Consider the following 12,569-nt stretch of genomic DNA (forward strand, 5'->3'; position numbering starts at 1 on the left):
TGGTATAAATCAGTAACCACTGACACTTAGAATTTTTTCGACTTGGTATAAATCAGTAACCACTGACACTTAGAATTTTTTCGGGTTGGTATAAATCAGTAACCACTGACACTTAGAATATTTTCGGGTTGGTATAAATCAGTAACCACTGACACTTAGAATTTTTTCGGGTTGGTATAAATCAGTAACCACCGACACTTAGAATTTTTTCGGCTCAGTAGAAATCAGTAACCAAGCGCATTTTTGAATTGGTTACTGATTTCTCCGTTCGAGTTGCGGCTGCGGTTGGCTTCAAATAGTGGTGGGGGCTTAATTATCGCCGAGGGGAGCATGTCCCGGTGGTGTGGCCGAGGATGGAGTGCCTTTTGAAGGGGGTGTTTCTGAATTTGGACCCTTTTTGAGTTGCATGGCCGGATGGGTGTGGTTTTGAAGGGTGTGTCTGTCTGGAGTGGCACCGGCGTTGGTGTGAGGCTGAGGGTGGGCGTTCGGTTCCTGGTTAGGGATAGGGAAAGGGTGAGACTTAGCTTTAGTGCTCGTGCCCCCGATTTTGGTAATGTTTGACGTCAATTTTCCAAGGAGGCGAATGCAAGGCTTCAGAGGGACTTTGAGTGTTCGGGGGCGGGGTAGCTCAGCCGGATTTGCCCCGGCGGTTCTGCGGACGGTGTTGACTTCGAGGGCGGACCGGCCCCCGTGTTCAGTCCGAATATCGTGCATTGTTAACGGCGGGAAGTGTTCCAAAAGGGAATGGGATTGAATGTGACTGCTGAAGCCGACTTTGAGACCTGTAACGCGGGTAGCTCAGCCGGATTTGACCCGGCGGTTCTGGCGACGGTCTCGCCTTCGAGGGGGGAGCGCCCCGCGTGTTCAGGCCGAATTTTGTGCATTTCCATCGGCGGGAAGAGGTCCAAACGGGAATGGGATTGAATGTGACTGCTGAAGCCGACATTGAGACCCTCTAACGCGGGTAGCTCGGCAGGATTTGACCCGGCGGTTCTGCGAAGGTCTCACCTTCGAGGGGGGAGCGTCCCGCGTGTTCAGGCCGAATATCGTGCATTGTTAACGGCGGGAAGTGTTCCAAACGTGAATGGGATGAATGTGACTGCTGAAGCCGACATTGAGACCCTCTAACGCGGGTAGCTCGGCCGGATTTGACCCGGCGGTTCTGGCGACGGTCTCGCCTTCGAGGGGGGAGCGTCCCGCGTGTTCAGGCCGAATTTTGTGCATTTCCATCGGCGGGAAGAGGTCCAAACGGGAATGGGATTGAATGTGACTGCTGAAGCCGACATTGAGACCTCTAACGCGGGTAGCTCGGCAGGATTTGACCCGGCGGTTCTGCCGAAGGTCTCACCTTCGAGGGGGGAGCGTCCCGCGTGTTCAGGGCCGAATATCGTGCATTGTTAACGGCGGGAAGTGTTCCAAAAGGGAATGGGATTGAATGTGACTGCTGAAGCCGACATTGAGACCTCTAACGCGGGTAGCTCGGCCGGATTTGACCCGGCGGTTCTGGCGACGGTCTCGCCTTCGAGGGGGGAGCGTCCCGCGTGTTCAGGCCGAATTTTGTGCATTTCCATCGGCGGGAAGAGGTCCAAACGGGAATGGGATTGAATGTGACTGCTGAAGCCGACATTGAGACCTCTAACGCGGGTAGCTCGGCCGGATTTGACCCGGCGGTTCTGCCGAAGGTCTCACCTTCGAGGGGGGAGCGTCCCGCGTGTTCAGGCCGAGTTTTGTGCATTTCCATCGGCGGGAAGAGGTCCAAACGGGAATGGGATTGAATGTGACTGCTGAAGCCGACATTGAGACCTCTAACGCGGGTAGCTCGGCCGGATTTGACCCGGCGGTTCTGCCGAAGGTCTCAGCTTCGAGGGGGGAGCGCCCACCGTGTACAGGCCGATTTTCATGCATTTCCAACCGTGGGAAGGGGTCCGAAAGGGGATGGGGGTGAACGTGACTGCTCAACCCGACTTTGAGACCTCTAACGCGGGTAGCTCAGCCGGATTTGACCCGGCGGTTCTGGCGACGGTCTCGCCTTCGAGGGGGGAGCGTCCCGCGTGTTCAGGCCGAATTTTGTGCATTTCCATCGGCGGGAAGAGGTCCAAACGGGAATGGGATTGAATGTGACTGCTGAAGCCGACATTGAGACCTCTAACGCGGGTAGCTCGGCCGGATTTGACCCGGCGGTTCTGCCGAAGGTCTCACCTTCGAGGGGGGAGCGTCCCCGCGTGTTCAGGCCGAATTTTGTGCATTTCCATCGGCGGGAAGAGGTCCAAACGGGAATGGGATTGAATGTGACTGCTGAAGCCGACATTGAGACCTCTAACGCGGGTAGCTCGGCCGGATTTGACCCGGCGGTTCTGCCGAAGGTCTCACCTTCGAGGGGGAGCGCCCACCGTGTACAGGCCGATTTTCATGCATTTCCAACCGTGGGAAGGGGTCCGAAAGGGGATGGGGGTGAACGTGACTGCTCAACCCGACTTTGAGACCTGTAACGCGGGTAGCTCAGCCGGATTTGACCCGGCGGTTCTGGCGACGGTCTCGCCTTCGAGGGGGGAGCGTCCCGCGTGTTCAGGCCGAATTTTGTGCATTTCCATCGGCGGGAAGAGGTCCAAACGGGAATGGGATTGAATGTGACTGCTGAAGCCGACATTGAGACCTCTAACGCGGGTAGCTCGGCCGGATTTGACCCGGCGGTTCTGCCGAAGGTCTCACCTTCGAGGGGGGAGCGTCCCGCGTGTTCAGGCCGAATTTTGTGCATTTCCATCGGCGGGAAGAGGTCCAAACGGGAATGGGATTGAATGTGACTGCTGAAGCCGACATTGAGACCTCTAACGCGGGTAGCTCGGCCGGATTTGACCCGGCGGTTCTGCCGAAGGTCTCACCTTCGAGGGGGGAGCGCCCACCGTGTACAGGCCGATTTTCATGCATTTCCAACCGTGGGAAGGGGTCCGAAAGGGGATGGGGGTGAACGTGACTGCTCAACCCGACTTTGAGACCTGTAACGCGGGTAGCTCAGCCGGATTTGACCCGCGGTTCTGGCGACGGTCTCGCCTTCGAGGGGGGAGCGCCCCGCGTGTTCAGGCCGAATTTTGTGCATTTCCATCGGCGGGAAGAGGTCCAAACGGGAATGGGATTGAATGTGACTGCTGAAGCCGACATTGAGACCTCTAACGCGGGTAGCTCGGCAGGATTTGACCCGGCGGTTCTGCCGAAGGTCTCACCTTCGAGGGGGGAGCGCCCACCGTGTACAGGCGATTTTCATGCATTTCCAACCGTGGGAAGGGGGCCGAAAGGGGATGGGGGTGAATGTGACTGCTCAACCCGACTTTGAGGCATCTAACCCGGGTAGCTCAGCCGGGTTTGACCCGGCGGTTCTGCCGACTGCCTCGCCTTCGAGGGGGGAGCGTCCCCCGTGTACAGGCCGATTTTCATGCATTTCGAACCGTGGGAAGTGGCCCAAAAGGGGATGGGGGTGAATGTGACTGCTCAACCCGACTTTGGCGCTTCCGAGCCGGGTAGCCCGGCCGGGTTTGACCCGGCGGTTCTGCCGTCGGTCTCGCCTTCGAGGGCGGAGCCTCCCCCGTGTACAGGCCGATTTTCATGCATTTGCAACGGTGGGAAGTTGCCCAAAAGTCGATGGGAGTGAATGTGACTGCTCAACCCGACTTTGAGACTTTTAAGCCGGGTAGCTCAGCCGGGTTTGACCCGGCGGTTCTGCCGACGGTCTCGCCTTCGAGGGGGGAGCCTCCCCCGTGTACAGGCCGATTTTCGTGCATTTCCAACGGTGGGAAGAGGTTCAAAAGGGGATGGGAGTGAATGTGACTGCTCAACCCGACTCTGAGGCTTCTAACCCGGTAGCTCGGCCGGGTTTGATCCGGCGGTTCTGCCGACGGTCTCGTCTTCGAGGCCGGTGCCTCCCCCGTGTACAGGCCGATTTTCGTGCATTTCCAACGGTGGGAAGTGGTCCAAAAGGGAATGGGGGTGGACGTGTCTGCTCATACCGACTTTGAGACTTGTAAGCCGGGTAGCTCAGCCGGGTTTGACCCGGCGGTTCTGCCGACGGTCTCGCCTTCGAGGGGGGAGCCTCCCCCGTGTACAGGCCGATTTCCGTGCATTTCCAACGGTGGGAAGAGGTTCAAAAGGGGATGGGAGTGAATGTGACTGCTCAACCCGACTCTGAGGCTTCTAACCCGGGTAGCTCGGCCGGGTTTGATCCGGCGGTTCTGCCGACGGTCTCGTCTTCGAGGCCGGTGCCTCCCCCGTGTACAGGCCGATTTTCGTGCATTTCCAACGGTGGGAAGAGGTTCAAAAGGGGATGGGGGTGAATGCGACTGCTCAACCCGACTCTGAGGCTTTCTAACCCGGGTAGCCCGGCCGGTTTGACCCGGCGGTTCTGCCGTCGGTCTCGCCTTCGAGGGCGGAGCCTCCCCCGTGTACAGGCCGATTTTCATGCATTTGCAACGGTGGGAAGTTGCCAAAAGTCGATGGAGTGAATGTGACTGCTCAACCCGACTTTGAGACTTTTAAGCCGGGTAGCTCAGCCGGGTTTGACCCGGCGGTTCTGCCGACGGTCTCGCCTTCGAGGGGGGAGCCTCCCCCGTGTACAGGCCGATTTTCGTGCATTTCCAACGGTGGGAAGAGGTTCAAAAGGGGATGGGAGTGAATGTGACTGCTCAACCCGACTCTGAGGCTTCTAACCCGGGGTAGCTCGGCCGGGTTTGATCCGGCGGTTCTGCCGACGGTCTCGTCTTCGAGGCCGGTGCCTCCCCCGTGTACAGGCCGATTTTCGTGCATTTCCAACGGTGGGAAGTGGTCCAAAAGGGAATGGGGGTGGACGTGTCTGCTCATACCGACTTTGAGACTTGTAAGCCGGGTAGCTCAGCCGGGTTTGTTCCGGCGGTTCTGCCGACGGTCTCGTCATCGAGGGGGGAGCCTCCCCCGTGTCCAGGCCGATTTTCATGCATTTCCAACCGTGGGAAGTGGTCCAAAAGGGAATGGGGGTGAATGTGACTGCTCATACCGACTTTGAGACTTTTAAGCCGGGTAGCTCAGCCGGGTTTGACCGGCGGTTCTGCCGACGGTCTCGCCTTCGAGGGGGGAGCGTCCCCCGTGTTCAGGCCGAATTTTGTGCATTTCGAACCGTGGGAAGTTGCCCAAAAGTCGATGGGAGTGAATGTGACTGCTCAACCCGACTTTGAGACTTGTAAGCCGGGTAGCTCAGCCGGGTTTGACCCGGCGGTTCTGCCGACGGTCTCGTCTTCGAGGCGGGTGCCTCCCCCGTGTACAGGCCGATTTTTCATGCATTTCGTACCGTGGGAAGCGGTCCAAAAGGGGATGGGAGTGAACGTGACTGCTCATACCGACTTGGCGCTTCCGAGCCGGGTAGCTCAGCCGGGTTTGACCCGGCGGTTCTGCCGACGGTCTCGCCTTCGAGGGGGGAGCGTCCCCCGTGTTCAGGCCGAATCTTGTGCATTTCGAACCGTGGGAAGTTGCCCAAAAGTCGATGGGAGTGAATGTGACTGCTCAACCCGACTTTGAGACTTGTAAGCCGGGTAGCTCAGCCGGGTTTGACCCGGCGGTTCTGCCGACGGTCTCGTCTTCGAGGCGGGTGCCTCCCCCGTGTACAGGCCGATTTTCATGCATTTCGTACCGTGGGAAGCGGTCCAAAAGGGGATGGGAGTGAACGTGACTGCTCATACCGACTTTGGCGCTTCCGAGCCGGGTAGCTCAGCCGGGGTTTGACCCGGCGGTTCTGCCGACGGTCTCGCCTTCGAGGGGGGAGCGTCCCCCGTGTTCAGGCCGAATCTTGTGCATTTCGAACCGTGGGAAGTTGCCCAAAAGTCGATGGGAGTGAATGTGACTGCTCAACCCGACTTTGAGACTTGTAAGCCGGGTAGCTCAGCCGGGTTTGACCCGGCGGTTCTGCCGACGGTCTCGTCTTCGAGGCGGATGCCACCCCCCGTGTACAGGCCGATTTTCGTGCATTTCCAACCGTGGGAAGTGGTCTAAAAGTCGATGGGAGTGAACGTGACTGCTCAACCCGACTCTGAGGCTTCTAACCCGGGTAGCTCGGCCGGGTTTGACCCGGCGGTTCTGCCGACGGTCTCGTCTTCGAGGCGGGTGCCTCCCCCGTGTACAGGCCGATTTTCGTGCATTTCGAACCGTGGGAAGTGGTCTAAAAGTCGATGGGAGTGAACGTGACTGCTCAACCCGACTTTGAGACTTGTAAGCCGGGTAGCTCAGCCAGGTTTGACCCGGCGGTTCTGCCGACGGTCTCGCCTTCGAGGGCGGACCCTCCCCCGTGTACAGGCCGGTTTTCGTGCATTTCGAACCGTGGGAAGTGATCCAAAAGGGAATGGGGGTGAACGTGACTGCCCAACCCGGCTTTGAGACTTGTAAGCCGGGTAGCTCAGCCGGGTTGGACCCGGCGGTTCTGCCGACGGTCTCGACTTCGAGGCGGGTGCCTCCCCCGTGTACAGGCCGATTTTCATGCATTTGCAACGGTGGGAAGTTGCCCAAAAGTCGATGGGAGTGAATGTGACTGCTCAACCCGACTTCGAGACTTGTAAGCCGGTAGCTCAGCCGGGTTTGACCCGGCGGTTCTGCCGACGGTCTCGCCTTCGAGGGGGGAGCCTCCCCCGTGTACAGGCCGATTTTCGTGCATTTCCAACGGTGGGAAGAGGTTCAAAAGGGGATGGGAGTGAATGTGACTGCTCAACCCGACTTTGGCGCTTCCGAGCCGGGTAGCTCAGCCGGGTTTGACCCGGCGGGTCTGCCGACGGTCTCGTCTTCGAGGCGGGTGCCTCCCCCGTATACAGGCCGATTTTCATGCATTTCGAACCGTGGGAAGTGGTCCAAAAGGGAATGGGGGTGGACGTGTCTGCTCATACCGACTTTGAGACTTGTAAGCCGGGTAGCTCAGCCGGGTTTGTTCCGGCGGTTCTGCCGACGGTCTCGTCTTCGAGGCGGGTGCCTCCCCCGTGTACAGGCCGATTTTCGTGCATTTCGAACCGTGGGAAGTGGTCCAAAAGGGGATGGGAGTGAATGTGACTGCTCAACCCGACTTTGGCGCTTCCGAGCCGGGTAGCTCAGCCGGGTTTGACCCGGCGGGTCTGCCGACGGTCTCGTCTTCGAGGCGGGTGCCTCCCCCGTATACAGGCCGATTTTCATGCATTTCGAACCGTGGGAAGTGGTCCAAAAGGGAATGGGGGTGGACGTGTCTGCTCATACCGACTTTGAGACTTGTAAGCCGGGTAGCTCAGCCGGGTTTGATCCTGCGGTTCTGCCGACGGTCTCGCCTTCGAGGGGGGAGCCTCCCCCGTGTTCAGTCCGATTTCCATGCATTTCCAACCGTGGAAGTTGCCCAAAAGGGGATGGGAGTGAATGTGACTGCTCAACCCGACTTTGGCGCTTCCGAGCCGGTTAGCACAGCCGGGTTTGACCCGGCGGTTCTGCCGACAGTCTCCTCTTCGAGGCGGGTGCCTCCCCGTGTACAGGCCGATTTCCGTGCATTTCGAACCGTGGAAGTGGTCCAAACGTCGATGGAGTGAATGTGACTGCTCAACCCGACTTTGGCGCTTCCGAGCCGGGTAGCTCAGCCGGGTTTGACCCGGCGGTTCTGCCGACGGTCTCGTCTTCGAGGCGGGTGCCTCCCCCGTGTACAGGCCGATTTTCATGCATTTGGAACCGTGGGAAGTGGTCCAAAAGGGAATGGGGGTGGACGTGACTGCTCATACCGACTTTGAGACTTGTAAGCCGGGTAGCTCGGCCGGGTTTGACCCGGCGGTTCTGCCGACGGTCTCGCCTTCGAGGGGGAGCCTCCCCCGTGTTCAGTCCGATTTTCGTGCATTTCCCACGGTGGGAAATGGTATCTTTCATTACGGGGACAAGGGTCTGAAGCGGTGAAGTCAGTAACCGGCATAGTTAAGGAAAGGGTTCGAATTTTCTCAACAGTACGAAAAAAGTGAGCAGGGAAGCTAGAGAAGGTGTCAGTGAGTCCCAAACGAGTGAACCGCAAAACTTAGGGAAATGCCCGAAAGCGTTTTAAAGGGTGAAATCGGGAACGAGGAAATGATGGGAAAGTGCCTGAAAGTGCTAAATGAGTAAACAGAAAAACGAAGAAAAATGTTTGAAAAGAAGAAGTGAGTAACCAGGAAAACTTAGAAAAATGTTCAAAACGAAGAAATCAGTAACCAGGAAAACTTAGAAAAATGATCAAAAAGAAGAAATGAGTAACCAGGAAAACTTAGAAAAATGTTTAAAAAGAAGAAATCAGTAACCAGGAAAACTTAGGAAAATGTTTAAAAAGAAGAAATCAGTAACCAGAAAAACTGCGAAAAATGTTTAAAAAGAAGAAATGAGTAACCAGAAAAACTTAGAAAAATGTTTAAAAAGAAGAAATCAGTAACCAGGAAACTTAGAAAAATGTTTAAAAAGAAGAAATCAGTAACCAGGAAAACTTAGAAAAATGTTTAAAAAGAAGAAATCAGTAACCAGGAAAACTTAGAAAAATGTTATAAAAGAAGAAGTGAGTAACCAGAAAAACTTAGAAAAATGTTTAAAAAGAAGAAATCAGTAACCAGAAAAACTGCGAAAAATGTTTAAAAAGAAGAAATCAGTAACCAGACAAACTGCGAAAAATGTTTAAAAAGAAGAAATCAGTAACCAGGAAAACTTAGAAAAATGTTTAAAAAGAAGAAGTGAGTAACCAGAAAAACTTAGAAAAATGTTTAAAAAGAAGAAATCAGTAACCAGAAAAACTTAGAAAAATGTTTAAAAAGAAGAAATCAGTAACCAGAAAAACTGCGAAAAATGTTTAAAAAGAAGAAATCAGTAACCAGGAAAACTTAGAAAAATGTTTAAAAAGAAGAAATCAGTAACCAGAAAAACTGCGAAAAATGTTTAAAAAGAAGAAATCAGTAACCAGGAAAACTTAGAAAAATGTTAAAAAGAAGAAATCAGTAACCAGAAAAACTTAGAAAAATGTTTAAAAAGAAGAAATGAGTAACCAGAAAAACTTAGAAAAATGTTTAAAAAGAAGAAATCAGTAACCAGAAAAACGGCGAAAAATGTTTAAAAAGAAGAAATCAGTAACCAGAAAAACTTAGAAAAATGTTTAAAAAGAAGAAGTGAGTAACCAGAAAAACTTAGAAAAATGTTTAAAAAGAAGAAATGAGTAACCAGAAAAACTTAGAAAAATGTTTAAAAAGAAGAAATCAGTAACCAGAAAAACTTAGAAAAATGTTTAAAAAGAAGAAATGAGTAACCAGAAAACTTAGAAAAATGCTTAAAAAGAAGAAATCAGTAACCAGAAAAAACGGCGAAAAATGTTTAAAAAGAAGAAATCAGTAACCAGAAAAACGGCGAAAATGTTTAAAAAGAAGAAATCAGTAACCAGACAAACTGCGAAAAAATGTTAAAAAGAAGAAATCAGTAACCAGAAAAACTGCGAAAAATGTTTAAAAAGAAGAAATCAGTAACCAGGAAAACTTAGAAAAATGTTTAAAAAGAAGAAATGAGTAACCAGGAAAACTTAGAAAAATGTTTAAAAAGAAGAAATGAGTAACCAGGAAAACTTAGAAAAATGTTTAAAAAGAAGAAATCAGTAACCAGAAAAACTTAGAAAAATGTTTAAAAAGAAGAAATCAGTAACCAGAAAAACTTAGAAAAATGTTAAAAAGAAGAAATGAGTAACCAGAAAAACTTAGAAAAATGTTTAAAAAGAAGAAATGAGTAACCAGAAAAACTTAGAAAAATGTTTAAAAAGAAGAAATCAGTAACCAGAAAACGGCGAAAAATGTTTAAAAAGAAGAAGTGAGTAACCAGAAAAACTTAGAAAAATGTTTAAAAAGAAGAAATGAGTAACCAGAAAAACTTAGAAAAATGTTTAAAAAGAAGAAATCAGTAACCAGAAAAACTTAGAAAAATGTTTAAAAAGAAGAAATGAGTAACCAGAAAAACTTAGAAAAATGTTTAAAAAGAAGAAATCAGTAACCAGAAAAACGGCGAAAAATGTTTAAAAAGAAGAAATCAGTAACCAGAAAAACGGCGAAAAATGTTTAAAAAGAAGAAATCAGTAACCAGACAAACTGCGAAAAATGTTTAAAAAGAAGAAATCAGTAACCAGAAAAACTTAGAAAAATGTTTAAAAAGAAGAAATCAGTAACCAGGAAAACTTGGAAAAAAACACTTAGAAAAATTTTCAGCAAAGTGTGAAAAATATTCTAAGTGTCAGCGGAGGAAAATGCTGCAGCATCGGGAAAGATTCGCAAACTTACACCGAACATGTGCTCCGAAGTGCCGGAGGAATTGGGTGAATTGAGCCCGGCAAATGGCCAGCTGTCGTTTTGTGCCTGCAGCCCGAAAACTTTAACTTTGTCTGTCGCGGAAGTCCGGACCGAGAAAAATCCAAACGGTTTTGACCGGACCGAGTTCCAGACCGATGCAGTCAAATTTGGAATTCAGACCCATTCAGTGCCACTTGTAGTTTTTCCGCAGTGAGGTTGGCGGGGTACCCGGAGATATATGGGAACACGATTTTTAGAACAAAATGGCGGCGCGGGACCGTTCTGAAAGGCATCCGAAAAACGGTTCCACGGGCATAGCACTTTAATGACAGGTATGAGTGCATGCCGGAGAGCTCTTGGAAGTCGAATTTTTGACACTTTGTCAATTTTTTGACAGATTTGACAAACTCTTTCTGTCTGTTCTAAGAGTCAGTCAGAGACTTGTGCGGCGGTCTTTTGACACTATTGGAGGGCGGGCAAACCCCACGTTGACTCCGGCCGTCCCTCCACAGGCGCTCGTGTCCAAAATGAAGGCGAGAGACGCGAGTGGCCTGGTTCCCTTGGGTGTTGCCAAGAAGGCTGCGGGCTGACCGTTGCCTGAGCACTCCCTAAAGCCTCTTGTGATGAGAGCAGACCTCGCCTGCCGCACGACCGGCTCTGGGAGTCGTTGGGCCGCTATTTGTGAATAGTCTGGTCCTCCTCTGCCACCCGGACAAGCGCGATGGCTCTGCCGCCCTGCGGTGCTCGTCACCCAGGTTTGGGGAACACGATACTCGTAACAAAAATAAAAGGCGGCTCGGGACCTGCAGGCGAAAGGGGTCCCGTGGTGCTAAGCACGTCGACTTCGGGTCTCGGTGCAAGCCGGAGAGCTCACGGAAGTCTAAAGTTTTCGGCACGTGGTCGAATCTTTTCAAAGGCTTACCCGGCTCTTTCCGTCCATTCTGAGAGTAAGTCAGAGGCCGGTGCGGAGGTCTCTTGACAATCGGAGGGGGTGGTGGCCCTCCGCAGGCGCTCGTGTCGAAAATGAAGGCGAGAGACGCGAGTGGCCTGGTTCCCCTGGGTGTTGCCAGGAAGGCTGCGGGCTGACCCTTGCCTGAGCACTCCCTAAAGCCTCTTGTGATGAGAGCAGACCTCGCGCGCCGCACGACCGGCTCTGGGAGTCGTTGGGCCGCTATCTGTGAATAGTCTGGTCCTCCTCTGCCACCCGGCCAAGTGCGATGGCTCTGCCGCCCTGCGGTGCTCGTCACGCAGGTATGGGGCACACGATGCTCGTAACAGCAAATAAAGGCGGCTCGGGACCTGCAGGCGAAAGGGGTCCCGTGGTGCTTAGCACGTCGACTTCGGGTCTCGGTGCAAGCCGGAGAGCTCACGGAAGTCTAAAGTTTTCGGCACGTGGTCGAATCTTTTGAAAGGCTTACCCGGCTCTTTCCGTCCATTCTGAGAGTCAGTCAGAGGCCGGTGCGGCGGTCTATTGACGACCGGAGGCTCCCATGGGTGTTGCGATGAGGGTGGAGGGCACAGAACCTTGCCTTAGCACTCCCTAATAAAGCCTCTTGTGAAGAGAGCAGACCTCGCGCGCCGCACGACCGGCTCTGGGAGTCGTTGGGCCGCTATCTGTGAATAGTCGGGTCCTCCTCTGCCACCCGGCCAAGTGCGATGGCTCTGCCGCCCTGCGGTGCTCGTCACGCAGGTATGGGGCACACGATGCTCGTAACAGCAAATAAAGGCGGCTCGGGACCTGCAGGCGAAAGGGGTCCCGTGGTGCTTCGCACGTCGACTTCGGGTCTCGGTGCAAGCCGGAGAGCTCACGGAAGTCTAAAGTTTTCGGCACGTGGTCGAATCTTTTGAAAGGCTTACCCGGCTCTTTCCGTCCATTCTGAGAGTCAGTCAGAGGCCGGTGCGGCGGTCTATTGACGACCGGAGGCTCCCATGGGTGTTGCGATGAGGGTGGAGGGCACAGAACCTTGCCTTAGCACTCCCTAATAAAGCCTCTTGTGAAGAGAGCAGACCTCGCGCGCCGCACGACCGGCTCTGGGAGTCGTTGGGCCGCTATCTGTGAATAGTCGGGTCCTCCTCTGCCACCCGGCCAAGTGCGATGGCTCTGCCGCCCTGCGGTGCTCGTCACGCAGGTATGGGGCACACGATGCTCGTAACAGCAAATAAAGGCGGCTCGGGACCTGCAGGCGAAAGGGGTCCCGTGGTGCTTCGCACGTCGACTTCGGGTCTCGGTGCAAGCCGGAGAGCTCACGGAAGTCTAAAGTTTTCGGCACGTGGTCGAATCTTTTG

The sequence above is a fragment of the Chiloscyllium punctatum genome, unplaced genomic scaffold (genome assembly GCF_047496795.1).
Source record: "Chiloscyllium punctatum isolate Juve2018m unplaced genomic scaffold, sChiPun1.3 scaffold_1814, whole genome shotgun sequence".
Taxonomy (NCBI): Eukaryota; Metazoa; Chordata; class Chondrichthyes; order Orectolobiformes; family Hemiscylliidae; genus Chiloscyllium; species Chiloscyllium punctatum.